The sequence below is a fragment of the Heptranchias perlo genome, chromosome 1 (assembly GCF_035084215.1).
Source record: "Heptranchias perlo isolate sHepPer1 chromosome 1, sHepPer1.hap1, whole genome shotgun sequence".
Classification (NCBI taxonomy): domain Eukaryota; kingdom Metazoa; phylum Chordata; class Chondrichthyes; order Hexanchiformes; family Hexanchidae; genus Heptranchias; species Heptranchias perlo.
Window position 1 is genome coordinate 114960350 of NC_090325.1, and position 14094 is coordinate 114974443.

Genomic DNA, 14094 nt, shown 5'->3' on the forward strand with positions numbered 1-14094 from the left:
GAATGTTATAACAGCAAACAGTGCCAGAAGAGTTAACAAGTGTCAAAAATATCAATTCAAAACAAAGAAAGATGCTGGAACATTCGTTCACTAAATTTACTGATTTATGCTACTATAATAATAATTTTAAAAACTAAATTGAAGAGTGCTAAAACTTACCGAGTTTGCCTCATGCACATTGTGCCAAAAAGGAATGTTGTCTTATTAGGCTTATACATCCATATAATTAAAAGTCTTGTATATAATTTATCCCACATTCAATGTGGATGGTGGCACATTAAATCCATCTGTAGCAGAAAACAAATGAAATGTCACACTGTTCTGATTGGAATAAGGAACTTAACCATACTGATTCATTGAAATATGGATCAAGAAATATACTTGACAAAAGCAACCTATTCAAGTGGTGCAATTTAAACTAACCACATTGCTCAATTTAATTTTTCTAAGTAGTCCAACTTCCCCCCTCCAACTAAGAAGTCCTGATTTCTTCCACAGTTGAACATGTAGCCCTTCAAATAATACTTAAGAAACACATAAATTATGCTAAATTATTAAAATGACTCATAAAACTAGTGATTTAATCTTAGAAATCCTTGTAAGATGTATTCCCTGAATAGCCTTGCTCCTTTCTTTTGGGTCCGGAGGTTAGAATTCGCTTCAATCCCACAACTGGTCATTTCACCCGGGCCTTGGGTGCTGGTAATTTTCAGCTCCCGTGAGCACATTCTGTATGTGTGGTAGAAAGATGCATCATTAGAGTTATGGTTATCAACTTGTTTCTATGGAATTACAACATACAGAGTGCTCCATGCGAATCCACGCTACATGACAACCAGGTAGATCCTTCAACTTGACCTGGGACTTTGAGCTCCTGTGGGCAAATTCTGTACGTGTATGAGGGAAATGCACATTAAGAGTTACAGTTTTTATTTTGCTCCTGTGAAACTACAACATCCAAAGTGCATTGTGACAATCTGTGCTCTGAGAATCAACACTAAAATAGTTTAATTTTTTCAGCATTTTATACAGTTTAATGCAATAAGTACAAACCCTTAGCTTCAGATGTTGTTTGGGATGAGTTTTTCTTTATGTACCCACGAGACTGATATTTATGCCAGGAATGGAAAAAGGATGTTTATGAGGCAATTTGATGCTGAGCTCAGACATTGTGGCCAGAGTCAGTCAGCCAAATGCAAATCATGGCAAATGACCATCTGTTCAACATCCTGATCAATTAATACTCCAAAGTGGGAAAAATCTCTCTGATGCGCCAATGATATTGGTAGATAATAGTACTAGAAATATTGGGCCCGATTTTACCAGGGGTGCGGGTTCCCGGCAGGTAGGCCAGCAGGCGCGTTGAAAACACGCCCGGTGAAATTAGTGGGTTGCCCGCGCGATCGCAGCAGGCAACACACTAATTGGAGCCACTGACCTGCTCCTCCGGGCTTCCCGCTGCTGATCTGCGCGTCGGGCGGGCTGCGCATGCGCAGTAAGATCTGTCAGCTGGAGGTGCTCTATTTAAAGGGGCAGTCCTCCACTGACAGATGCTGCCACAAACAGAAAAAATTACGATGTGGAGATGCCGGTGATGGACTGGGGTTGACAATTGTAAACAATTTTACAACACCAAGTTATAGTCCAGCAATTTTATTTTAAATTCACAAGCTTTCGGAGGCTTCCTCCTTCCTCAGGTAACAGCAGACAACTATAATTCTTCCCACTCGGAGTGGCGTGTATTGGAGCGCTCCCCCGGAACGATCAAGGCACCTGAAGCGCATCTTGAGCAGCCCTATAGCCTGCTCAATTGTAGACGTGGTAGCAATGTGGCTGTCATTATGTCGACACTGTGGCTCGGTTCCTCAGAGGTGTCATAAGCCACGTGTGCAGGGATATCCCTTGTCGCCGAGGAGCCAGCCGTTGCCGGTGTTGGGTGCGTGGAAGAGGGGCGGGACGGTGGACTCCCTGAGGACGAAGGCATCGTGGCAGCTGCCAGGGTATCTGGCGCACACGTGTAGGAATCTCTGGCGGTGGTCACAAATGAGCTGGGCGTTCATGGAGTGATACCCTTTCCTGTTGATGAACAGCCCTGGCTCATGTGGAGGTGCCCGTATTGCTATGTGGGTGCAATCGATTACACCCTGCACCTGTGGGAAGCCAGCCACAGCATGGAATCCAACCGCCCTCTCCGTCTGGCTGCGCTCATCCATGGCGAAGTTGATGTAGGTCGAGGCCCTGCGGAACAACCCATCGGTGACCTGCCTTATGCACTTGTGTGCAGACGACTGAGAGACCCCGGTGATGTCCCCCGTGGCACCCTCGAAGGATCTGGAGGTGAAGAAGTTGAGGGCAGTGGTGACTTTGACGGCGACGGGTAAGAAGATGCTGCTTGGTCCATCCGGGAGCAGCTCGTCATTAAGGAGGCTGCAGATGTCGGCGACTACCTGGCGAGTGACTCTGAGCCTATGTATGCACTGCTGCTCAGAGAGGTCCATGAAGCTGAGCCTCGGTCTGTAGACCCTGTGCGGAGGGCAGTGCCTCCTGCGACGCATCTCTCTCTGCGGTTGCCCTCCATCCTGCTGTGCAGGTGGATGTGCCACAGCACCATGTTGTGGGGATGCACGTCTCTGAGGCGGACGGCGTGGACTGCGAGGCTGCTGAGGCTGATCATGCTGTTCGTCCTCCGAGGATGTCAACGCAGCACCCATCTGGCAGGTGTAGGTTTGCGGGGTTGTGCACGGTAGAAAAGTGTGTCCACGCACAGGGGTTGCACTTCCACGCCGGTGAATCTTCTTGCTTGGAGGAGGGTGGTGGAGGGCAGGCGTTACCCAATGTTACGGAGTGTCCTCCTGCGTTGGTGAAGGCTCTCTTCCCCCCCCCCCCCCCCCCCCACCTGTGGAATGCACCTTGGCAGCTGCCACGGGCTGCTGGCTGCAACACGTCCGTTGGGAGTGTGAGTGTTTCCCCCAGTATGGGAAACAGTCTCATTTCACCGTAAAGTCCCACACTTGTTAAAAAAACAGCTCAATCAGGTCATTTAATGACCTGAAATAACTAGATAAATACACTCAAGTGGAACCCCGCTGGCTTTAATTGCCTGCGGGATTCCCACCAGCGGGGGCTGCGCACGCACCCCCGCACGTCAGCGCGGAACCCGGAAGTGGGCGGGATCGAGGCGCGATCCGGTCCCGCTCCTCGATTTCGGGATTTTAGAGGCCCCCCCGCCGAGAACGCACCCGAGACTGGGTGCTAAAATCGGGCCCATTGTGTCGGAGATATCAATTTGAGACAAGGGAGTTCATTCTATTTCATATCGCTCCTCGTAACATGGAAATAACAAGTACACCACTCTACCTCAGTTATTAGGCTACGTTCACTTTACAGACTGGCAATCTCTGAAACTAGCTGATACTAACTTTAGAAAAGAAAGGGTTCTCTCCCTCTCTACCTGATTTCCCATTTTTCACATCCATTTGAACATTACATCCCATTTCCACTCTGGAAAGGGCTGGTGAACTTCGCTGATAACTGTGTTCTCTTCAGTCATGTATTGTAAAATGTACTCACTAGAGTATTTATTAGTCCACCTGCTGGAAGATAGGAGAAACACAGATGGGGGTATGTGCAACAGTACTGTATCCAGTACACACAAGTCTGGGCCTCATTGTTACAGCCCCTGGATTACACTATTGTATGGCTAGGTATTGGGCAGTAAAGGTAAACCTCTGATCACAAAGGATGCAGAGTGCACTTAAGGGAATGTCCAGTGACACTGAACCCAAGTGAATGTCTAGTGCAGACCTGATGTTTGTAAGATGCCTACAAACTGCTCAATAGCGAAACAGGAACGTATTAAATAGGAAGAACGATGGAGCGGGGGAAGAGGAGCGGTGGGGGGCGAGGGGAAGAGGAGCGGTGGGGGGCGAGGGGAAGAGGAGCGGTGGGGGGCGAGGGGAAGAGGAGCGGTGGGGGGCGAGGGGAAGAGGAGCGGTGGGGGGCGAGGGGAAGAGGAGCGGTGGGGGGCGAGGGGAAGAGGAGCGGTGGGGGGCGAGGGGAAGAGGAGCGGTGGGGGGCGAGGGGAAGAGGAGCGGTGGGGGGAGCAATAGATACAGATATAAAAATGAACCCTGGTTATTCTTTTGAACATGAACAGTGAACTGGATATGGATGAAGCAGAAATAAGATGCCTTTAGTACCACTGTAATTCAGCTTCCTAACTTTGAGGAAGTTATGGTTCAAGAGGCTACTCCACTATATACAGAAGAATGCCCTCAGGAAAGAGGGACAAAAGCAAATTTAATCTTGTCTGAAGAACGCAGGCCAAGGTTGCAACAGTAGTAGTGTGTACGTCCGCTTGCTGTATTCAATGACTGGCAAAAATAAATGAGTCCAAAACAGGAAAAATATGTGGACAGTTACAAAGAAAGAATCTTTCTGATTCAATTGAGTATTGACTTACAGGAATAACAATTGTGTGTGAAGAAGAAGCACAAGGTATTACTGGTCTGTGCAAAATCTGTAAGATAGGTCTGAATAAGAGCATCAGTGTGAAATCATGTTAGTGCAAAAAGTGTGAGAGTCAATGTTATTTTAGGAATGATGTGAAACTCTTCTGTACTGTATCCAACATTCTTAATGTGAAGCTATTTGCCATTTAAGGCTCAGGCTGGCTTCACATAGTACATTATTGGAAGGGGCTGCCAGTGTTTCCAGTAAGGAAACAAGCTGTCCGTCACTAGGTATTTGTGCCATCACACTATGAGACTCTGTTGGGTTGCCCAGTTTTGAATCCGACAAAAACATTGTGAAAAAGTCTGGAATGAAACATTTCAATATAGTCAGATTTTCCACTAAAATTGTACCAGAATGTTTACACAAGAGATGCTGAACATGTCGCTACTGCTTCATTGAAGAACTGTGCTATTTATATACAATTTGTGACGTAATTCCTAAAGCTAACCTTAAAAGAAATTCTCATCAGTAATTGTAGCAACTGTCAAACTTTAATTTCCCACCCATTATTTTGCCAATAGGCTTCTACTTCTGCGTGTGCTGCATTGAGAGTCACGTCAGAAAATGTAAGTTCCATTTCCGATTAAGGAAGTCCTTTAATGTAACATCCATTGTTCTTTATGGCTGGCATTTTTAAAAACAGAAATCGTATTGTTTTAAGAGCACATAAACAACCAAGGTTCTTTCAGAGACATCATAAAGTAGTGCGGTGTTATTGATGATATTGCTGCTTGTACTCTTAAAAACATTTGTCTGAAAGGAATAACTGTCAATACATCAAATAACTTGCCTCAAAAGTACATCAAATCTAAATTAATTGGTAGCCTCCACATTCCCTATTTTTCTTTTAATCGGCACACCTCTACTCTATTTAAAGACATTGTGATTCTACAATACATCCAAAAACATGAAAACCACAATTCATTTATTTTCTATTATGATGATCAACAGAAAACATATATCATAGTATCATAGGTACAGCACAGGAGGAGGCCATTTGGCCCATCATGCCTGTGCTGGCTCTTTGAAAGCTATCCAATTTGTCCCACCCTGCTCTTTCCCTGTAAATTTTTTCCCTTCAAGTATTTATCCAATTCCCTTTTGAAAGTTACCATTAAACTGCTTCCACCACCCTTTCAGGCAGTGCATTCCAGATCGTTACAACTCACTGCGTAAAAAATTGTTTCCTCATCTCGCCTCTGGCTCTTTTGCCGATCACCTTAAATCTGTGTCCTCTGGTTAGCAACCTTTTGGCCATTGGAAACAGTTTCTCCTTATTTACTCTGTCAAAACCGTTGATGATTTTGAGCACCTCTATCAAATCTCCCCTTAGCCTTCTCTGTTCTAAGGAGAACAATCCCAGCTTCTCCAATGACTCCACATAACTGAAATCCCTCGTCACTGGTACTACTCTAGTAAATCTCTTCTGCACCTTCTCTCAGGCCTTGACATCTTTCCTAAAGTGTGGCGCCCAGAATTGAACACAACACTCCTGCTGAGGCCTAACCAGTGTTTGGCAATTTCTTTTGGCATTGCACATGGGACGTTAAGACTTTCGATGAAGCAGGGCAAGAGGATGGCATCATTGGACCAGGGCGCACAGATGTAATTCAGTTGGCATTTTAAAGTTGGTTTTAAAGTACATTATTGGAAGGAGCTGCAGTAGGAGCAAAGATACTATGAGTTTATATTATGTATAATTAAATCGCAAAATGTAAAGCAATTTGGGAAACAAGCTGGGAGATGCAAACCTGAGGTACTACAGCACCACCACTGGCTGGAGGGTATAATTACAACATGATAAATCAGTAGCTTCCAGCATAAAAATAATAACGGGAGTTATTTGGTGTGAGCTGTAAAATATCTAAATTTGGGTTGTTGATGTGAAAAATGCATTGTTGATCTAATATATATTTGTTCACTTTTATTTTATCTTATAAAGCAACGGCTTCTGTTCTGATGACAAAGAATTGCCAAATCATCTTGACGGTGATTGATTGGACCTTAGCAGAAGATATCATTTGGTCCAAATATTCCATAACAAGACCTAATATTATACATTAACAAAGAAAATTTCTCCTACCTATTTTAGCAAGAAGAAACTTACATTTAAATAGCAACTTTCACATTCTCCCAACTGCATAACTAATGTATTACCTCTGACATGTAATTACTGCAGTTAGATTACATCAAGACTACAGCACAGAAAAAGGCCATTCGGCCCAATTGGTTTATGCTCCACACAAGCTTCCTCCCTCCCTACTTCATCTAACCCCATCAGGATACCCTTCTATACCTTTCTCCCCCACGTGCTTATCTAGCTTCCCCTTAAATGCAGCTATGCTATTTGCCTCAACTACTCCTTGTGGTAGCGCATTCCACATTCTTACCACTCTTTAGGTAAGGAAGTTTCTCCTGAACTTCCTATTGGATTTATTAGCGACTATTTTATTTTTATGAACTCTAATTTTACTGCCCCCACAAGTGGAAAAAATTTATCTACGTCTACCTTGTCCCTATTATCTTAAAGACCTCTATCAGGTCACCCTTCAGCCTTCTCTTTTCTAGAGAAAAGAGCCCCAGCCTGTTCAGCCTTTTCTGAAAAGGATTTCCTCTCAGTTCTGGTATCATCCTTGTGAATTTTCTCTGCACCTTCTCCAATGCCTCTACATCCTTTCTATATAGTATGGAGACCAGAACTGTGCACAATACTCCAAGTATGATCTAACCAAGGCTCTGTACAAGTTTAACATAACTTCTTTGCTTTTCAATTCTATCCCTCTAGAAATGAAACCTAGTGCTTGATTTGCCTTTTTTAATGGCCTTATTAACCTGCACTGCTATTTTAGTGATTTGTATATCTGTACCCCTAGATCCCTTTGCTCCTCTATCCCATTCAGACTCTTGTTATGAAAGCAGTATGTGGCCTCCTTATTCTTCCTACTAAAATGCACTTCCTCACACTTATTTTGAAATTCATTTGCCAATTACATTCGCATTCTGCAAGTTTATTAATGTCCTTTTGCATTTTTTCTTTATATTAACTATACCCTCAATTTGGCATTGTCCACAAATTTTGAAATTGTACTTCCGATTCTCGAATCCAAATCGTTAATGTAAATTGTGAACAACAGTGGTCCCAGCACCGATCCCTGTGGAACACCACTTCCCACCTTTTGCCAGTCTGAATAGCTACCCTTAACCCGTACCCTCCGATATCTGTTTTGAGGCCAGCTTGCTATCCATTCTGCTACCTGTCCCCTGACTCCACATGCTCTGACCTCAGCCATGAGTCTACTATGTGGTACCTTATCGAAGGCCTTTTGAAAATCCAAATATATAACATCTACTGCATTACCTTGTCGACTCTCTGTTACTTCTTCAAAGAATTCAATAAGGTTGATCAAGGCTGACCTTCCCTTTTGAAATTCATGCTGACTATTCTTTATTATATTTTCATTCCCTTGCTGTCTTTCTATTGCATCTTTGAGTAAAGATTCCATTATGTTTCCTACCACTGACGTTAAGCTAATTGGTCTATAGTTCCCTGGACTTGTTCTATCGCCCTTTTTAAATTTAGGGATAACATTAGCTGTCTGCCAGTCCTCTGACACTATTCCCTTTTCTAGTGAATTATTATATATATGTAATAGTGCATCTGTTATCTCTTCCCTAACTTCTTTTAATATTCGCAGATGTAATCCATCCGGACCAGAGGTCTTATCCTCCCTTAGTTTATTATCTCCCCCCTTTCTATCTTAAATGCTTTAATATCTTTTTCAACCTTCTTCTAAGGTCCTGCCCACCTTGTTAGTCTCCCTGGTAAATATGGAGGCAAAGTAACTGTTCAATATTTCTGCCATTTCATTGTCATTACCTGTGAGTTTATCTTGTGCATCCCTTAGTGGCCCTATCCCTATTCTTATTTTTCTTTTGTTATTTATGTGTCTGTAGAATACTTTACTATTTCTTTTTATATTCCTTGTTAATTTAATCTCATAGTTCTTCCTTGCTTTCCTAATTGTTTTTTTTACTTCTTTCCCAACCTCTTCGTATTCCATTTTGTCATCCTGTCCTTTATTGTCTATGTATTTAGTGTATGCCTTTTTCTTTCAGTTTCAATTTTACCCTTATCTCTTTATTCATTCACAGTGTTTCATTATTGGCTAGCTTGTTCTTGCTTTTTGGAGGAATATATTTCTCCTGAACTCTATTAATCACCGTTTTGAATATTACACTGTGTTTCTATTTCTTTGTCTGTCAACATTGTTTTTCAGTTTACCTGCCCTAGTTCCACTCTCATCCCCTCAAAATTAGCTTTTTCCAATCTATTACTTTGGTCGTTGTCTTACTTATGTCTTTCTCAATTATTATTTTAAACCTTATTATGTTACGATCGCTATTGCCTAAAGGTTCCCCTACACTTCTCCTATCTATTCTGGTTCATTACCCGTTACTAGATCCAGCAGTGATTGCTCCCTTGTTGGGCTTCTCACATACTGGGTAAGAAAGGTGTCATTTACACGGTGTAAAAACTCCATTCCCTTTTCTCCTTTCCCTACCTCTTCTTGCCAGTTTATTTGAGGGTAGTTGAAATCTAAGGCTTGGGGGTAGTTGGTCTGAAAACCCCATCGCTTCTTTGAATAATGCCATGGGATATTTTACATCCCTGAACAGGCAGAGAGGGCATTGATTTAACCGCCCAGAATTCGCTGCAATGACAATATTGGCGATGAACGCTGTAAATTAGACCGTGATGCTCCCTGATCTTCCAGTGGCAATTTCGCTGGAAAAATAATTAGAATATGCTGTAGTGAGCATAGCGGCGGATTGGGAGCGACCAATGAATAATGAAGAATTAATTTCAATTGCTGATTTCTGTGGGAAATTCAACTGTTAGATTGTAAAATTAAACACTCTGTAGAAGTGTAATGTCAATTATAGTTAAAAATAATAACCTAATTAATCTCTACTCCCAGCATATTGTTTGTTTTCAAAATAGAGTTGGTGTAAATCTTTATAAAAGTTTTATCTCTGCTGACTGTAACTCGGATCAAATTGTTAAGGATTGAATTAATTAATTAACCAGACTTTGAAGGGTGTCAAGGCCTTGGAGAGAGTGTAGAAGAGAATTATTTGAATGATACTAGGGATGAGGGACTTCAGTTATATGGAGAGACTACAGAAGCTGGGATTGTTAGAAAATCATAGAAATTTAAACAGGAGGAGGCCATTCGGCCCATCGTGTTTGTGCCAGCCAAAAAAGAGCAATCCAGCCTAATCCCACTTTCCAGCTCTTGGTTTGTAGCCTTGTAAGTTATGGCACTTCAAGTGCATATCCAAGTATTTTTTTTAATGCAATGAGGGTTTCTGCCTCGACCACCCTTTCAGGCAGTGAGTTCCAGACCCCCACCACCCTCTGGGTGAAAAAATTTCTCCTCAACTCCCCTCTAATCTTTCTACCAATTACTTTAAATCTATGGCCCCTGGTTATCGACCTCTCTGCTAAGGGAAATAGGTCCTTTCTATCCACTCTATCTAGGCCCCTCATAATTTTATACACCTCAATTAAATCTCCCCTCAGCCTCCTTTGTTCCAAAGAAAACAACCCCAGCCTATCCAATCTTTCCCCATAGCTAAAATTCTCCAGTCCTGGCAACATTCTCGTAAATCTCCTCTGTACCCTCTCTAGTGCAATCACATCTTTCCTGTAATGTGACCACCAGAACTGTACGCAATACTCAAGCTGTGGCCTAACTAGTACGGTTCTGGCATAACCTCCCTGCTCTTATATATTCTATGCCTCGACTCATAAAGGAAAGTATCCCATATGCCTTCTTAACCATCTTATCCACCTATCCTACTACCTTCAGGGATCTGTGGTCATGCACTCCAAGGTCCCTCTATTCCTCTCAGCATCGTTCCATTTATTGTGTATTCCCTTGCCTTGTTTGTCCTCCCCAAATGCATTAGCTCATGCTTCTCTGGATTGAATTCCACTTGCCACTTTTCTGCCTACCTGACCAGTCCACTGATATCTTCCTGCAGTCTACACTATCAACCACACGGCCAATTTTTGTATCATCTGCAAACTTCTTAATCATGCCCCCTACATTTAAGTCTAAATCATTAACATTTACCACAAAAAGCAAGGGACCTAGTACTGAGCCCTGTGGAACCCCACTGGAAACAGCCTTCCTGTCACAACAACACCCGTTGACTATTACCCTTTGCTTCCTGCCATTGAGCCAATTTTGGATCCAACTTGCCACTTTCCCTTGGATCCCATGGAATTTTACTTTCCTGACCAGTCTGCCATGTGGGTCCTTGTCAAAAGCCTTACTAAAATCCATGTAGACTACATCAAAAGTGCTACCCTCACCAACCCTCCTTGTTACCTCCTCAAAAAATTCAATCAAATTAGTCAGATACAACCTTCCCTTAACAAATCCACGCTGACTATCCTTGATTAATCCATGCCTTTCTAAATGACGATTAATATTGTCAGAATTTTTTCCAATAATTTGCCCACCACCGAGGTTAGGCTGACTGTCCAGTAATTACTTGGTCTATCCCTTCCTCCCTTTTTAAACAACTGTACAATGTTTGCAGTCTCCTTGGATCAGAGAAGGTTAACGGGAGAACTAATAGAAGTGTTCAAAATTATGAAGGGCTTTGATAGAGTAAATGAGAAACTGTTTCCATTGGCAGGAGGGTTGGTAACCAGAGGACACAGATTTAAGATAATTGACAAAAGAACGAAAGGGGAGATGAGAATTTTTTTAAAAAAACAAAGCGAGTTATTATGATCTGGAATGAATTGCTTGAAATGGAAGCCGATTCAATACTAACTTTCAAAAGGGAATTGGATATGTACTTGAAAAGGAAAAATTTGCAAGGTTATGGGGAAAGAGCGGGGGAGTGGGACTGATTGGATAGCTCTTTCAAAGAGCCGGCAAAGGCACGATGGACTGAATGGCCTCCTTCTGTGCTTTATTATTCTATGAATTCATGTAAACACAGCAGTGTCCAGTTCTATTAGATTTCTGCCTCTAACCAAGATTTATTTATATCTGGCAGCAAATTACTAAGAGATAATAAACAGGGACAAATATTGAATAAATAGTGCAACAAGAACAGTCTTTCTGTGACTCTCTCACTGTATCATGAGGCTATGGCTGAGAGCTGTGGATTTTAAGAAGAGTGCTGTACTTCACCCATGATTGACGTCAGAAAGTGATTTCAGAAGCAAAGCAGAAAACAGTCAACCCTGAGGCAATTTCACACAGTTTCAAAGATTACACTACTCTTTTCAATTACAGTATCTAGAAGTGCGAGAAATAAGTAGAAATAACATTAACATTAAAATGTGGGCTCTGCTTTGATCACTGACCAAGAAAGTTTAGAATTGAAATAGCAACTGTATTATCACACCCAGAAGCAATGTTGCCTCTTAAACGAGCTCCTGTTATGATTATATATCCTTCCTAAGGGGCAGCGCACTTTAGGAAGGATATATTGACCTTAGAGGGAGTGTAGCGTAGATTTACTAGAATGATACCTGGACTTAAATTACGAGGGTTGAATTATGAGGAGAGATTACACAAACTAGGGTTGTATTCCCTGGAATTTAGAAGATTAAGGGGTGATTTGATCGAAGTTTTTAAGATATTAAAGGAGAACCGATAGGGAAGGTAGAGAGAAACTATTTCCGCTGGTTGGGGAGTCTAGGACTAAGGGTCATAGCCTTAAAATTAGAGTCTGGACTTTCAGGAGTCAAGTTAGGAAACACTTCTACATGCAGAGGGTGGAAGAAGTTTGGAACTCTCTTCCTCAAACGGCAATTGATGCTAGCACAATTGTTAATTTCAAATCTAAGATTGATAGATTTTTTTTAACCAAAGGTTTTAAGGGATATAGGGCTAAGGCAGTTAGGTCACAGATCAGCCATGATCTCACTGAATGGCGGAACAGGCTTGAGGGGCTAAATGGCCTACTCCTGTTCCTATGATTACTGTAAACTCACTCCATCAGCTATATTCTGCAATAATCTAAGTGGCGGTGGCCATCTCAGTAGCTTTAGTTCAGTAAACTTGATTTTGACATGATTTTAATGGTGGTAGAGCTATGACAATTAGCTGTTCTATTGTGCCAGAATAACGGCAAAATAATGGCGAGTTCAAGGCGCACACCATTATTGGTGTGTAAAAAACCCAGCAATTTGTGGTGAGGAAGAGATGCGGCGTGAGTCGCAAATTACCACAAATTTGTGGACTATTTGCACCACTCGGCTATTAGCCTCACAAAAATGGGAGCTCGCCATCAATCTCCCCACGAGTGTCAAGAAATTGCTGGATTTGAGCCGTAAATACGAATTAAACTTGCCACAGAAAGTTAGGACTAGTATTTCATGGCGTAAGGACCCTTTTATTACAAGATTTATGTTCCTGCAATGCCATTCAACCTCGGATGCCCAGAAAGGAAACAACTTTGAGGAGATAACGTACAGGGTGGATAAAGGGGAACCAGTGGACGTAGTGTATTTAGACTTCCAGAAGGCATTCGACAAGGTGCAACATAAAAGATTATTGCTCAAGATAAAGAATCACTGGATTGGGGGTAATATTCTGGCATGGGTGGAGGATTGGTTATCTAACAGGAAGCAGAGAGTTGGGATAAATGGTTCATTCTCAGACTGGCAACCTGTAGCCAGTGGTGTTCCGCAGGGGTCGGTGCTGGGTCCCCAACTCTTTACAATCTATATTAACGATTTGGAGGAGGGGACCGAGTGTAACGTATCAAAGTTTGCAGATGATACAAAGATGGGAGGGAAAGTAGAGAGTGAGGAGGACATAAAAAACCTACAAGGGGATATAGACAGGCTGGGTGAGTGGGCGGAGATTTGGCAGATGCAATACAATATTGGAAAATGTGAGGTTATGCACTATGGCAGGAAAAATCGGAGAGCAAGTTATTATCTTAATGGCGAGCAACTGGAAAGTATTGCAGTACAAAGGGATCTGGGGGTCCTAGTGCAAGAAAATCAAAAAGTTAGTTTGCAGGTGCAGCAGGTGATCAAGAAGGCCAACGGAATGTTGGCTTTTATTGCTAGGGGGATAGAATATAAAAACAGGGAGGTATTGCTGCAGTTATATAAGGTATTGGTGAGACCGCACCTGGAATACTGCATACAGTTTTGGTCTCCATACTTAAGAAAAGACATACTTGCTCTCGAGGCAGTACAAAGAGGGTTCACTCGGTTAATCCCGGGGATGAGGGGGTGGACATATGAGGAGAGGTTGAGTAGATTGAGACTCTACTCATTGGAGTTCAGAAGAATGAGAGGCGATCTTATTGAAACATATAAGATTGTGAAGGGGCTTGATCGGGTGGATGCGGTAAGGATGTTCCCAAGGATGGGTGAAACTAGAACTAGGGGGCATAATCTTAGAATAAGGGGCTGCTCTTTCAAAACTGAGATGAGGAGAAACTTCTTCACTCAGAGGGTAGTAGGTCTGTGGAATTTGCTGCCCCAGGAAGCTGTGGAAGCTACATCATTAAATAAATTTAAAACAGTAA